This window comes from Papaver somniferum, chromosome 8 (assembly GCF_003573695.1).
Source record: "Papaver somniferum cultivar HN1 chromosome 8, ASM357369v1, whole genome shotgun sequence".
NCBI classification, from domain to species: domain Eukaryota; kingdom Viridiplantae; phylum Streptophyta; class Magnoliopsida; order Ranunculales; family Papaveraceae; genus Papaver; species Papaver somniferum.
In genome coordinates, this window is record NC_039365.1 from 85,147,367 (window position 1) to 85,164,166 (window position 16,800).

The window sequence follows — 16,800 nt, forward strand, 5'->3', positions numbered from 1 at the left end:
GGTCATAGTCTATTCTGATCATGCTGCGCTCAAATATCTCCTTTCAAAAGAAGGACTCAAAACCTCGGCTGATTAGATGGGTATTGTTGTTCCAAGAATTTTCTCTAGATATTCGCGATAATAAAGGGTATGAAAATGTAGTAGCTAACCATTTATCATGTATCCTTGATGAGACTATAGATGATGAGAGACCGATCCATGACACGTTCCCTGATGAACAATTATTTTCAATCTCTATGTTACCCTGGTTTGCTGATATTGTCAATTATTTGGTAACTGGTCAAATGACCGACCATTGGTATAAACAGGATAGAGCTATATTCTTGCCTGAGGTAAAATACTTTTTCTGGGATGATCAGTACTTATTCAAATACTTCTCTGATCAGATCATCCGTCGTTGTATTCCTGACAACGAAATATCCAGTGTCCTTACTTTTTGTCATTCTGGAGCTTGTGGGGGTCACTTTAGTTCTAAGAAAATAGCTTCAAAGGTTTTGCAATCCGGTCTTTATTGGCCAACACTGTTTAAGGACTCCCACCTATTTTGTCAAAGTTGTGATAGATGTCAAAAGTTAGGAAAGATGACCCGACGTAATATGATGCCACTTAATCCTATATTAATAATAGAAATATTTGATGTGTGGGGTATAGATTTTATGAGTCCTTTTGTCAATTCTTATGGCAGCTTTTACATCTTATTAGTTGTTGATTATGTGTCTAAGTGGGTAGAAGCAGTCACTACCAAGACAAATGATCGCCACGTGGTGATCAAGTTTGTTAGGGACAATATTTTCTCTCGATTTGGTATGCCTAGAGCAATCATTAGTGACGGAGGTTCCCATTTTTGTAATCGGTCTTTTGAGGCGCTCATGAAGAAATACTCCATTACCCATAAGGTTTCTACACCTTACCACCCACAAACTTGTGGCCAAGTTGAAGTTTCCAATAGGAAGATTAAACATATTTTAGAAAAGACCATAAACCCTAACCGAAAGGATTGGTCTTTGCGCTTAATAAAAGCTTTGTGGACTTACCGAACCGCTTTTAAGACTCCATTTGGAATGTCTCTGTATAGACTTGTATTCGGTAAAGCCTGCCACTTTCCTGTAGAATTATAACACCGATCTTATTGGGCCATTAAACGGCTAAACTTTGACCTATCTACTGCTGGTGATAACCGTAGACTGCAACTCAATGAGTTAGAAGAAATTCATAATGATTCTTACCAGAGTGCGAAAATTTACAAGGAGAAAACAAAAATATTTCATGATAAAAATCGATTATTCGAAAGACATTTGAACCAGGTCAAAAAGTTCTCCTTTACATTTTTTCCCTGGTAAACTAAGGTCTCGGTGGTCCGGACCATACTTTGTCAAAAATGTTTTTCCTCATTGTGAAGTTGAAGTTGAAAATCCGAAGAACGGCGAAACTTTCAAGGTTAACGGTCAATGGTTGAAACCATTCTTGGAGTTATCCAGTCATGCAATAGAATAGTCGGAGCTGAGAGATCCTGTCTACCAGGATTAATTTTAACGGGTACGTAACAAAGTCTGGCTGAAGACAATAAACTTAGCGTTGTAGGGAGGCAACCCATACATGGTGATGTTAAGGTCCCTCTGGAAGGACACTTATGTTGTTGTACATTAGTTTTTGTCTTATTCCCCATTGAAGGATTGTTACGCTTCATCCAGGTACTATCTTTCTGACTTCTGTCTTTAATGTTTCCTCTTGTTTATATATATATATATATTTATTTTTTACCGCACTTTCATTTTGAAACATTGAGGACAATGTTAGATTTAAGTTTGGGGGTGAGGAAAAAAACTTTGAGTTAGTTTTTAATCAAAAAAAAAAAATATTAAACTCCAGAGCCTAGAAATTTATGCCTATTAAAGATGGCACTAACCAATCTAAGTGGATGGAAGCATCTTGGTTGTAGGAGTTGGGGAACCAATCTGAGTAGATGGAAACATCTAAAGAGTGTATTCATAAAAGCACAGAGCTCAGGTGTTAGGAAAAAAACATGGTAGTTTCGCCATATCTCGTTGAATTCTTTTCACTTCTGTTTTTTGTTTTCTTTTTAAAATATGTTTCTCTAAGTGATTAGGTAGGGCACACGAATCAAGTTGTTGCCATTGCTAGAGTGAAATAGAGTGACTGAGATACCGAAAAAAGAAAAAAAGAAATTGAGACCAGACCATCAGACCAACCGGAATAAATTCAATAAAGTCGACCACTGGTACCCTTGTATATGCCAGTGTGTTGATATTAGTCCAGCCAGTATCTCAGTCTATTAGGATAGGTTCGTTTTGGCAGTGGCCTTCAGACAGATATGGGAAACACCGTTCACCTTAGTCAACATCAAATCCATCTACGTTTTTCTCTACATCCATCTTCTTAATCAATCCATGTGATTGATTGACTCCGTTTATGATGTCCATGAACTATCTGAGGAGAGCTCTGTCACTTATATATGAATTTTAGTATGCTTGAGTGCAAACTCGTGTATATCAATTGAAATTTCGCATCAGGGTACTTCCTCCTGTAGTCAATAAGTATGCCAACCAAGGAGATTATTTAGTTCCTTCCAAGGTTCTGCGCAGATAGCTAGGGTCTGGAGTAAAAGTTTTGTGGGTATATCACTAGTAATCCCTCCCGAGACTATAACTCGGCCACTAGGGCCACCTAGGGGTTTAAAGGCTTGTTGCATACGCTAAATGCAACCGACGATGCCTGCGACAATGAGTTAGGATTTTATTTTGTCGATAAGATTTACTTGAGGACGAGCAAATAATAAGTTTGGGAGTATTTGATAGACACATTTATGTGTCTGATATGATCTCAATTATGTGTAATTGTAATGCTCGATTTTGTACTTACTTTACTATTTTGTGTATTTGTAGGTGTTTTTGGGAAATAAAGCTCAATGGTCTAAAATGTGACATTCCGCTCGTAAAATAGAGGAAATGAAGTGAATTATAATTTAATGGGCTAGGCCCAAAAGGAAGAAGATGGAGAATTATTTCATTTGTCCAATTATTTGGATATGGGAGTGTGGAAAGTGTGGAGCCCATTATGTCAACATCATTTCCAAGATATTAAAAAGATATATGGAGATATTTATTTTAATGAAGAAAATAAAAGTGTTAAGTAAGAAATCTACATGGAATAATTGATGGGAATTAAATATATAAAGAGTATGAAAAGAATATTATTATTTATGGTTGGAGTTAATAAAGAATAAATAATTCCCAAATAAGGAAAATTGTAAATGCATGAGAATTATATTATTTGACGCGTGGCACATTCTTATTGGAGGATTTTTCATTGTCTTGGCATGTGGCATATTCTCATTCGGTGATGATGTAGCATTGGTGAATAGAAAAGGAAAGTGGATTCCTTTGAAATCTATAAATAGGCTGGGGATACAAGAAAAAGGGGAGGTCCGGAGAGTAGAGTTTTTATTTTCATTATTTTAATTTCTCTTTTGTAATAATGGAGTAATTTCTCCGCTAGGGTGGAGGAAGAAACTACTTCTAGCATGTAAGTTTTGATATTTAATTTTCTTTTAATTATTACTCTCAAATTAGTTTTAATTGTATAGAAATTTTCTCTTCTTTATATGCTTCATAATAACTGTTTTGGGTAGTTTAGCTACCGATCTTTTATAAGCGAAGGAAAATTAGGCCTTAGATTATCGACTTGAGTCGAATTGATATTTTATTAATGATAAATTTTCCAAGGCATGATATTGGGTTCAAAATTACCTTGTGTAGTTCTGAGAGTAAATTAGAGAAATTAATTATTACAACCGTTAGAAGTAGTGGAATCTGAAACCCTAGTCTCTCTCTTAAGTCAACAAAATTAGTTTTTCCTTAAAAAATATTTTCTTTATTAATCTTAAAACCAATCTTCATAGAAGTCCGAGCAACGAACTTCTACTTACCACCTGTAAAACTGCATCAATGTGACGCTGGGATGCCCGGAATATCACATGGACGAAATATTCTAGATAACAAAGAGGTAGAAATGAGAGAGTTATGTTATTTATCGTGGCTCTTGCTGTTTCTTCAAGAAAATGTTTCATCCGCGTCTCTGGAGTTATCTCATGAGTCTTTGATGGTCGTCAGGATGGACTACGATGAGCAATCCCCAGACGCACTTTTCTTTAGTTATTGAAGTTGTTTCCTCTGAGAAGGCTTGGGATCCACCACGGCCTCGTAAAGTGTTGCAGGACTCTTCTAGACAAAGAGGTGATGATATTCTGACCTTGTCGTGGATATGACCTTTTGGTTGACCGTGTCTTCTGAGCTTTGACAGTGAAGGGATTCCATGTAGATCCTCAGTCCCCAAGTATGGTTTACATGTTTCCATCTTGTATGGTCGTGCTATGGTGAAGCTCTGGATGGTATCAACAAACGAGCGGCAGCGGTTCTTGTCAGCAGATGTGATCAGAAGAGAGTACATTGTCCTGGGAACAAAGTAGGTTGGCTGTAATTGTATGGGCGTCCATGGAAGTAAAGGGATTGACTGAATGCGTAAGCGAGCAAATTGTCCATGACCACGAGCTTTGGTGGGATGGGAGAAAAGGTGGCCATGACTACGGAATTGGCTGGCTGCTTTCATGATCCTTGACATGGGGAGTGTGGTGGCATGAACATTGGCAGGAAGGAGTGGCGGTTACGACACGATCCTCGGCAAGGAAGAGCGGTGGCTACGACACGATCCTTACAAATAAGAAGTGGCGGCTACCACACAATCCTTGGCAGGAAGGAGGCGTTGACGCGGCTTCGGTTCTTGGAGAGGACGTTGAAACTTATGGGGAAAAAACGCCGAAGCTTCGTCTTCGGATCCTGGTGCAGCTTGTGCAGAGTAGACTGAAGCGGAGCGGCTGCTGGAGCGAACGTTGAAGCGGAGCCGCTGTTGGAGAAAACGTTGAAACGACGCCTTGAAACTCTCGGAGCCTTGAAGGTTACAATGTTGAAGTCTTAGACCGCGTCACTCAGCGTTCTGTCAAACTCGACATCCTTCAAGTGAACAGTGGTTAGGAGTCCCCAGTTCCCTCTATCAATCGTGCTTTCCAGGAGAGGTTGGGGTTTGGGAACGGCTTCCCTGGCTGGAAACAGCTGCTTTCCTGATGCAGTGCATTTGAGGGATGCAAACATGTCTTGATGCTGCGCATTGGAGAAATATAGAATCTCACATAAATGTTCCATCATAGACTGCACAATTTTATGGGCGAAGTCCCCAGAAATCATGCAGCTCCTGACGGGAAGAGGGTCTTTGTGAACTCAGGAGGGTTGCTGATTTCCTTTGCCTCAATTTTGGAGAAGTCATTTACGTCTGATGAAATTGGATTGCTGATTCCCTTCTATTGGGCGTCCAAGAGCAAAGCGAGCCTCTCCATCTATAAACGCACGTCCTGCTGAAGTGCCTGCACCGATGTTAAAAGTATTCCTTGTCATCCCCCTCTTGGGTTGACGTGACTCTTATGGTGGCCGCTCCGTCAGTATCTTGAGGAAAATAGGTATCTCTTTCTGAGTTATAGCCATGTATGTCTGAGCCTTACGAGAACCTTTTGTCTTTCCATCAAATCAACAGTGGTAAAAGGAGGTCGACTTCTTCCGGCTCCTCCAGTCTCTCGTCCTGATGGTGGAGCAGCGGCGGCTTTGGTGACGGTTGGAGCTGTCATACTTGAAGAAACGTTGGGGGAGGTGGAAGCGGCTCTGGTTCTTGTGATCGTAGGTGTATCGTGCAGAGATGGCGCGGTTTTGATCACAGAGTGCTGGAGCCATGTCGTTGTTTCGAAGGGTGAGGATGGCGCTGCTTTGGCTGGTTGTGGAGCGGATAAGATGGCGATGGACTTTGGATGGCTTGGAGCGAAAAGATGGCACTGGAAGGGTACAAGTTGTTAGCGCTGGAAAGGATGCAAGTTGCTGGCGCTGGAAAGATGCAAGCTGTTAGCGCTGGAAGGATGCAAGTTGTTGGCGCTGAAAGAATGCAATTTGCTGGCGCTGGAAAGATGCAAGCTGCTGGCGCTGGAAATGATGCAAGTTGTTAACGCTGGAAGGATGCAAGTTGCTGGTGCAGGAAAGATGCAAGCTGTTAGTGCTGGAAGGATGCAAGTTGTTGGCGCTGGAAGGATGAAATTTGCTGGCGCTGGAAAGATGCAAGCTGCTGGCGCTGGAAAGGATGCAAGTTGTTAGCGCTGGAAGGATGCAAGTTGCTGGCGCTGGAAACATGCAGGCTGGTGGCGCTGGCTAGGAGTGGAGGGGACGCGGAGATGGCTCCGGCTAGGATGTGGAGATGGTGCCGGCATGGGCGTGGAGATGGCGCTGGCGGTCTCTTGGCACTAGCTTGGCCACGGCCTGTTGGCGCCATGGAGCGTTTCTAGCGGTCCCGGTTGCCTCTTGTTGATGGTAGTTTTTAGCTTAGGGTTAAAATCGTAAAACCTTGCATCAGATGTGACGCCACTCTGCAAGGAAATGGTGCTGCGAGTACTAACCTCTCCACCGACACATTTGTTGAGCCGTTCAATATACCTTTTCTGACGCCTCGCCAATACTAGACTCGTTGAGTACTTTCATGTGCTATGTTCCTCGGCAGAACCCTTAAGTCGGTATGGCATGAAGAATTTATGTTCACTCGCAGCTGAGTAGCATGGAACCTTCAAGTACCAAAATTAAGGCCATTGCACGAAACGCTCAGACAGAAAGCATACTGCATTCTGTAGGTAAATATTTTTGTGACAACATACAAAAATCCATCTAATCATTGTGATAACTTTCAAAGAACTCATAAACCCAACTAAATTGAAAATTAGGGTTTTGCGCCTCGCGCCATATACTACACCCCGTTGGTCGAAACCACGCCTAGCCAAGCTGGGCAACCAAATTCTCCACATCGCGCTGGAAGTGTGGTGCGCCATAGCTTGACCGGCCCCACTTACTATCGACCAATCAGGTCTCCCTAAATGCTCCACGCGCATTCCAAACAAGGACGACCCCATGTTGCTTTCCGCCCTCTTTCTATCGACCAATCAGGTCGCTTTAAATCCGCCACAGCGCGCTGGAAGTGTGACCACACCCTAGCTTGTCGGACCCACTTCCCATCGACCAATAAGTTCGCCCTAAATGCGCCACGCGCATTCCAAACAATGCCGGCCCCATGTTGCTTGTCGTCCCCCTTTCCATCGACCAATCAGGTTACTCCAAACCTATCACGGTCTCAAAAGAGGTTGCTAATACTAAGCTAGCTTCCCAAAACGCGTCGCACACACTAATTAGGGTTTCAACACACCAAACCCTAATCCAGGCAAGACGCAACCAAATCCATCCACGATGCTAACTTTGGTCACGCCGCAACTATCATACTGCTATAACGCGGCTACTGGCATACCACCAGCACGTCGCTATGCCACGGCTACTGGCGCGCCACCATGCCACAGATGCTAGCAAATCGCTATGCCACGGCTACTGGCACGCCCCCATGCCACAGCTTCTAGCACGTCGCTATGCCACGGCTACTGGCACGCCACCATGCAACAGCTTCTAGCACGTCGCTATGCCACGACTACTTTCACGTGACACGCCACCATGCCACAGCTCCTAGCACGTCGCTATGCCACAGCTACTGTCACGCCACTATGCCACGATACTGGCACGCCACTATGCCACGGCTACTGTCACGCCACGATGCCACGGCCGCTGGCACGCCACCATGCCACGGATGCTGGCACGCCACCATGCCACGACTGCTAACACGTGCTATGTCACGGCTACTGGCATGCCACCATGCGACAACTGCTAGCACGTCGCTATGCCACGGCTACTAGCATGCCATCATGCCACACGTAGCAACCTGCTATACGTTTTCCACAAAAACACTCGAGACATCAAAAGCTGTCACAAATTGGGGGATACTCATCAGGGTATTGGTCTGGCGGTTTACAGCGTGCGGCGAGAGGAGTATCGCTTTCTCATACTTCGGGTTCGAGTTCATCTTTGTCTTCAACCTGCTAACGTAGAAATCAAGGAATTCCAACTCCAAGTAGGCTTCTTTCTTGGTAAGCTGGAGCATTAATTCTCCGCTTATATCAAAGAGCGGGCTGCCGTCGTCGTTGAACTCCATCCAAGTAAGGTGTCTACATTAGAAAGAAGGAAACAATTAAACAACATAACAGAATCCAGTAGTAACATACGATGTTCAATATTAGAATCTACAATTAAACACCATAACAGAATCAAACATGAGTTTTGGTTATAGCTACTTATGTTTTGGGATGAGTATTGAAATATTCAAGCACTTTCTTCTTTCGATCTCCATCCAGCCTTTCAATAACTGGGGAATATTTCACATCCTTTATCATTGTGCTTTCATCTTCTTCAGCAACCTCAGCCACGCTTTTTTCTTATACTTCTGGAACTGTGGCCATTCTTTATTCTTCTACTTTTGGATTTGTGGCCATTCTTTCTTCATCAGCAGTCTTCTTAATCTTCTTTGACTTCCTTTCGTACTGTTTCAGATCTTATTCAATTGTTCTATTCCTCAAAACGCGTTGCTGAATCAATCTTGGATGTCTTTGTTCATTTTCAGCTTGCTTGACTAGTTCTCCAATGGGTTTCGGAGTGCTTTCTAAGCCAAGGTTAAATTTACTCCATCACTACCAATGTTCACCTGAGTTTGAGCTGTGCAACAACAAAAATAAGCAGAATAAAAAAAAAGTTGCAGATGCTCAACTTGTGTAACCTGAAGTTATACTTGCCTTACATAACATGTGTAACAGAAAGCTACACTTTCATTAATATACTTTGTACTGTATGTAACCTCAAGCTACACATGCCTTTTACAATGTGTAACTTGAAGTTAAACTTGCATTACAAAAAAAAGTGCAATGCAAAAAAATACTAAAAGTGCAAAAAAGACTCTAATATACAGGATTCATATACAATGTGTAAACTGAAATTACACATGCATGTACAATGTGTAAATTAAAGTTACACATTCATTATAAGCAACTACGGAAAAAAAAATCATAAGAAATTTCAAAAGGAAGATGGTTTACCACTGGAGTTAGGTTCTGGATTCATCTCTGCAGGTCCATGTTTAGAAATTCCTTCAGCTTGGTTAATGTCGCTGACAACTGCATCTATCTTTTCAGTTACTTCCATCATATCACCTAGGGGTGTAAATTTTTGCCCGGCAGCCCAAGGCCCAGTACCGTCCGCCCTGTCCCATGATAGCCCATGGGTGCCCGTGGCCCATTACGGGCTGGACCGACCTATCCCATTTAAATAAGAGGCGGGCATAGGACACAAGTCAAATTTTCTTGCCCGGCCCAATACCCTCCCTATTAGCCCATCAATGTTACCAGCCCTATTAGCCCGTCAATGTTATTCATTTACTTAACTGAAATGATTGTTTTCATTTTCCTCATAGTTCTCATATGTATTTATTAATTTTTATTTCATAGGAATCTAAATTTGTTAACCATATAGAGAAAATATTGAGCAAAATATAACGCAGTTTCTTTATTTGATGATTCAATTCAGGAAAAATTATAGGAAGTTTGGTTTATCTTATTCCCATCTCAATATCGTACTTGATTATTAATTTGAAGTAAAACTTGTATGTTATTATATTACTTTGTTTTTAGTGTTAATAATGTATATATTTTTGTAATATTAATTTAACTAATATTCAAGGCCCTCCCGGCCTTACCCGCCCGAGCCCAAATTACATAACAGGCTTGGGAAGGCCATGGGTACTAACTGTAGATAAATCATCCTGCCCGCCCGGCCCTTTTAATTTCATGGTTAAGAAATGTTCATACCCGCCCTATACCGTCCCGTTTAATAATTAGGTCGGGCAGCCCGGCCGGCCCAATTTACACCCCTAATATCACCAGGGTTAGCTTCTATTTGCACCAACCTGTAGGTCTCAGGTTTGTCACCTTGAGTTTGCTGAGTTGTAGCAGTTATCACCAACGAATCATCAAACTGTGTAGAATTAAAACTGTCATCAAAAGTTGAAGGTGTTGCTTGAGTTGGAGCATTCATAACCAAACTGTCATCAACAGTTGCAGGTGTCTCTTCATCGACATTTGCATCATCACCGCGGCTCAACCACAACACCACCTTCTGCATCTTTCTTCTGCGCCTCATCAGCAACACGTGTCTCTTCATCAGCTTTCTTCTGCGCCTCATCAACAACATCTGCAGGAGTGTTCTTTTTCTTAGCAGTGGTCTTCTTCTTTTGAGGAGCCTTGCATGTTGTCACACTCTTCATACTCGAACTGTATGTCCTGAGAGGTGTTTTGCGCCCCTCTGCAACAGTTTGAGGTTGCATAATTGTTGGCGTATTTCCAGCTGCTAGACTGATACATGGAACTGCACAAGGATCGAAATGGGAAACTTGTTTATTTAGGATGATGATGTTAATTTTTTTTTAAAAAATTTCAATAAGAATATATCATGTGTGATCGACAGCTACACATGCATATGACTTGGATACCTAGCATGTGTAATTTTTTGGTTATAAATTTTGTTCATTTTAGCATGTGTAACTAGGGATTACACATCCATATGATTTGTGTACTCAATAATTACCAAGTCTAATTGCATATAACATGTGTAACATCCATAAGTTACCTCTAGCAATTTTTTTTTATCAAAGTATGAAAGTAACAAGGTTCAAGGACTTTAGTTTCAACTAAAATAGCAGTCACCATTCACAATTTTAATGCATGCTTTTCTTGTGTACTTATATCATTATCACTATCAAATTAAAGCATATTAAAAATAAACAAATACTTACATTCTTCTTGAAAGGAAGTTTCCGAGTCATCTTTGTCTTGCTCACTTCTTCCTCGGACTCTTCTTCTTCATGCTCAGTAGCTCCCTGCTCAGTACCTCCATGTCTTTTATGCATAAATTCTTCATGATGCTCAGTACCTCCATGTCCTTGTGTACCATCTTCTTGTTGCATAATCTCTTCATGGGTCACTTTGTAAGGTTGAATTCCCATTGATAGCATAATCTTGCAACATAAAATGTGCTTCTGGTAATTTTGTGTGTTGGAGAGGTTCTCATCTTTTATCCCATCTCTGGAAAGTGCATGCACTGCATCAAACATTTTTGCTTTGCTTTTAGTTGTTCTTTCAGTTTTCTATTCTCAATCGTTTGCTCTCGGAGCCACCTTTTCAGATCTTCTTTGCTGGGTTCCACGGCTGTTATACCAAGCTGCTTTTCAAGCTGTGAAAACTCTTATACAAAGCTATCAGTTGGCTGCAATTAACAGATGGAGAGGTTAACAAGAGATACAAATATGCATGTGTAAACTAAATATACACAATCTAAATATACAAAATGTAGTAGAGTTCACTGGTACGTCTATGTGTAACCTAAAGTTACACAAGCACATTTATAAGTGTAAGTTAAAGTTACACATGCCATATACAGAATATAACATAATTCACTGCTGGTTTTTGCATGTGTAAATATCAATTACACAAGCTCTTTTGAATGTAGTAGTAAGCAAGATATAAACCAACTAATAGCAAACACTTACGGTAAACTCTGTCATGTTTGTATCAGCTATGTAATCTGATATTACTTGCATGTCCCACCTTCCAAGCCTCCGGAGATTTTGTTCTCTGTTTTGAACTTTTTGGATTATTCCTGCTGGTGTGTGCTCAACAAACATGATCTGCATCATATGAACAATCAATCAGTTATTCGATCAACAAAAAAATATTTACAACTCAGTAGTAAAACTACTTGAAGTAAAATCAAGTAAAAATATAATCTTTACCAGTAGGTATGGCACACAAGCCTTTATGTTTGAAGGACAATTTGCATTTTTTAGTATTTCATCAAACAAATGCTCGTGGACCAAATCTGGCAAGGAGACCTTGAGAACAATTTCATAAGTCTCGACAATGGCAAGATACTTAACATTTACTGCGCTAGCATTTTTGTCGCAAAAAAGAGCACACAACACAAATAAAAACCTATCAAACAAACTACATGCTCATCATCAAGTGGTGTTCTTTTCCTTTTCTTATTCATAACTTCTTTGATTGTCTTCATAATCTTCTTCTTGATCACTGCGGTTGAATGCGCTGTTTGTTTGATATCAGAAAAGTACTTGTTGTTGTAGATGGTGGGTTTTAGACAAGGCAAAATCGTAAAACCATAATTATACATACTCCGGATTCGGCAATCGGATGAGTATTGAGACTCATGTCTCTCAATAAAGCGTGAAAGCTTATGCCATAAAATATCTGACTGAGAAGGATGTCTCTCAGAGTATATGTAGATGTGTATTCTCCCAGTTGAGGCCACGACACATCTCATGAATACTGAGCAATTTCAGTAATTATTTCTATATAGAATCGAAAGATTGGACGGCTCCTAGACAGCGTGCCTGCTAGTACAGAGCAACAACGTCTTCAGGATGCAACCAGGTTTTCCTTGACTATATAGGAGAAATATGACACTCCAGCAAGTTCATATTGCTCAACTCTCAGATGATTAATGCTCCTAGATAGGAAGCCCTGCTAGTATAGAGCCATCAATTAATTATCTCTAATCGTAGCTGAATATTCAACTATATTCTACGATTCTTCGAATGTTTCGTTACTTCAATTTATGGTTTTCCCAGAAGAATTGCATGGGTTAGAAATAAATATTCAACATGAAGGCATCTGAGCATCGAATAAGCCCTGACTAAAATGGTGCAAGTGTACTTAGCAATAATGCACAAACCAGCATTTAAATGTTCAAACGAGCATTTCAAAAATACGAATGAACGATGAACCTATGCAAAATAGGAAGGAAAAATAATAATAATAAAATATTAGCAAAGACGCCAGGGGACTGGGCTCACCAGCCGGCCGGTCATGCCGTGACCAGTCCCACGCTCAATTTTATATTTTTATCATATTTTATTATTTTTCCCAGATCTCATGAAAATTCTCTCATTCGAGCAAATCTCCTTCGTTTCAATGAAATTCTCTAATCTCATGATATTTCTTTATGTCAAAGAAAATAATAAAATTAGGGAAAGGTGTCACGGGACCGAGCACTAGCCGGCCGGCCATGTCCTAGCCGTGGCCGGTCCCACACCTCACGGTTCCCCATTATTTTATTATTTCCCTCAATCCATGAAAATCTCTGATTTCATGAATTTTCCCTAAAACCATGAAAATTCCCTGATTTCATGAATTTTCCCTAAACCCATGAAAAATATTATAAAATTAAGAAAACTCATGGGACCAGACCCTAGCTGGCCGGTCATGCCCTAGCCGGTCCCACACGCCTCTTATTTTATTATTATTATTTGTTTTGTTTTCCTCATTCCATGAAAACTCCCTGATTTCAACAAAATACTTTGGTTTCAACAAATCTCTTTGAATTTGATTTCATGAAAATTCCCTAAAATCATGAAATTTACATAAAATTAGGAAGAGTGCCCTGGGACCGTGCCCGTTGGCCGGCCTGCCATGCCTTGGCCATTGCCGGTCCCACACTCCATCATTCTCTATTTTATTTCCCTCATCTCATGGAAGTTCCCTAATTTCATAAAACTCTCCAGTTTCATGGAATTTCCCTCAATTCAGAGAAAATACATAAAATTACATAAATCTGGGAAAAGTGTGTGGGACCGTGCTTGTCAGCCGGCCGGCCATGCCCTAGCCGTGGCCGGTCCCACACCTTGCAATTCCCTGTTTTATCTATTATTTTTCATCATCTCATGTATTTTTCCTAGTTTCAGCAAAATCCTGAACCCTGCATATTTTCTCAAAATGTTGCTTAAACGTGCACAAGAAAATATCGAAACTCTCAGATCTGAGACATGAACACCATGGTGACACGGGAACATCCCCTTGACCGACCAAGGGCGACCCTAAGGCTTGCAAATGGCGGGTCCCACGTGTTTTAATTATTTTGACCTAATTTGCTCAATTTCCCGTATTAGGTCCAAACTCTTTTCAAACAGTCAAGGGTTCTCTCAAACGACCGTCAATTGGTCCCATGACCATCAAATGCCGGTACCATGACCTCTTGGTCGGTCCCTCATCTTTTCACAATTAGGTTTTATTATCTTCGCTCACACGAGCATTATTTTAATAAATGATTAAACCAGCATTTAATCATTCTTTCACCAACTGGTCTTCAAGAGACTTCGGTATTTTGCTCATTCGAGCATCTGGGCGTTACATGGACGACTCATCGTCCCCTGTAGCCAGTCCCTGCTTTGCTGATTTTCAATAAATAGTTAATTCATTAAAATTAGGGTTTTGAATCCAGAGCTCTGCAAAAACATAATTTTGAGCAGATTCAAAGGATGATAATTTTATGTTGATCCTACGATCAACACTTTTGTGTATTATACTCGACCCAGCAGTCAGTATCTTAAATTAATATTTTATTTAATCCTGCTACCAACAATTCATCGAGCAATATTTTCTCAGACTAGCAATATTTGCTCACACCGGCAATATTTGCTCGAACTAGCAATATTTTTCCAGATTAAAGATATTGGTTCAACCATCAATATTCATCAATTCAGCAACACAGTTTGCTCGTCTTAAATTATCAACATTTATTAAAGATGCCTCGTCTCAGCAGACATGCGTTTAAACAATGAGTCTCGGAACATTAGCAAATTATGTTCAACTTAGCAATACAAGGACTCATCGTCCCGTAAAGTCAGCAATTGACTCCATAATCACGAGACATCAATCGTGTCACATGGGGGGATATTAATTAGGGTTTTGGTCTGGCGGCCTACGGCACGTGTGTTCATACACACTATGAGAATGTGAGAAAGTCGTGCAATCAGTTGGAAGAGTCAGCAAAGTAGTGGGTGTAAAATTAACCAAGTCTCCGCACGATGAGCAACTAGTTTTGACATGATTTCCAACTTCCCCACTCTCTAATTCTAGCAACTGTCACACTTCATGGGATCATGGTGTTTTCAACTCCGGCATTATAAGATGTCTCTGAATTCTGATTGAAAGGAAAAGATTCGAATACTCGAACATTCGTCTAAAATAAGGGATTTCTCGGCAAGTTCATACAAACAATATTTCGTCTACACGAACTCATCCTCTGAGCAATCACTCTCAACTGAGTAAAATTCAATCATTCTGAGCATAGTTACGATGAATTCACAACACACCTACAATCTCAGATCACCATTGATCTCACATATTCTCAGCTTCCCTCCTACAGATCAACCCATCCTCTCTTGTGACCGAATTGACTCTGGAACGGCCATTGTTCTTGGTTTAGTCCGGAGTCCTACAGATTGATCTCTCGAACTTAAAGCACTCCCTTCTTTCAGTGCATCTGTGTGAGGTTCAACATTTCTCTCGGTTCAAGGAGTATCCACACGGACGTCTCTTCAATTCTGTAAAAACCAGCAAATCATTTTTCCCCATCTACAAATTTGAGACCACAGTGGGAGATCATTCTCTCGGTTGCAATCTCACAATTCACAAAGATGGTTGGTCTTAGATCTGGGTTAGTTACAGGTTCCAACACAAATGACGCTAGCACTAGCAACAATAACAATGACGGTACTCCGGAAACCATTCCTGCTTCCAATAATGGCGGTGATATCACTGCTCCTCAGACCAATATTGGAGCACATACCCTGTTTGGTCGTTTCCCTGAGGAAATCAGAGAAAACCCGCCTACCATAGATGATCTCATGAAGGTGCAAAAGACTCTTGCCAAGAATCATACTGACATGGCTGCAACACAGAAGGAGTTGTGCAATTATCTCAATACTCCCACTGACAAGATGTCAGAGAAAACTCAAGAAAAAGGAAAAGGAAAAGAAACATCTTCGGATGTTGATCCTGAAGTCGTTCTAGTTCATACGGTGGATGACAATGAAGTCCGCAAAGATGCAGACGATCCATCAGCGAAGGAATCATCAAGTTTCATTACTCGGGAAGATTTGAAACGCCTCTTGGAGAACCGTGGAAAAGACAAGACACCACATGTCCATCGTCACCAGCCTCCGTATCCTGCTGCTACGCAAATAATTCCTCTTCCAAAAGGTTACACCTCTCCAACCTTCACTTTGTATGATGGAACATGAAATGATCGAGAGCATGTCTCTCGGTTTCTGGAAGCGTTGGGAGAACATGAGCACAATCATGTCGTCCATCTGAAGGAATTTTCAAAATCCCTGAAAGGCAGGGCATATACCTGGTACAACAACATCACGCCAGGAAGTATCACCAGTTGGAGAGAAATGATTAACGCCTTCTACAGAAAGTACTTCTTTGTGTCAGAGCAAATTACTCTCTCTGATCTTGGAAGAATATTTCAGAGGAGCAATGAACACCCCAATGACTACGTGAAAAGATTCAGAATCTAGGCCCTGGACTGTCATGATCCAAACGTCACAGAGCAACAACTGGTAGACTTGTGTATCAACGGCATGATCCCAGTCTACATAGCTTTATTAGAAAATATTCGTTTCCAGACCTTCTCAGAGCTTCATGAAGCGGCGAAGAGATCAGAAACTACTGCACCCGCTTTAATGGAAAGAGCAAAGTCTTCAAGATCGAGGAACCTCGAAGCATCCAACGCCTAGTCAACAATCAGTACAATCTCCAGCCTTCAACAAACGTTGTTGCTGAAAGGAATGAAAGGAAAGCTGAGAAACAACGCTTCTCCAACATCCCATGATCCTCTGAAGGCGCAAAGAAAAGATAACCAATCCTGAAATGCACATACCTCGACCCGGCATCAACGAACGAGGAAATGATCGGACATG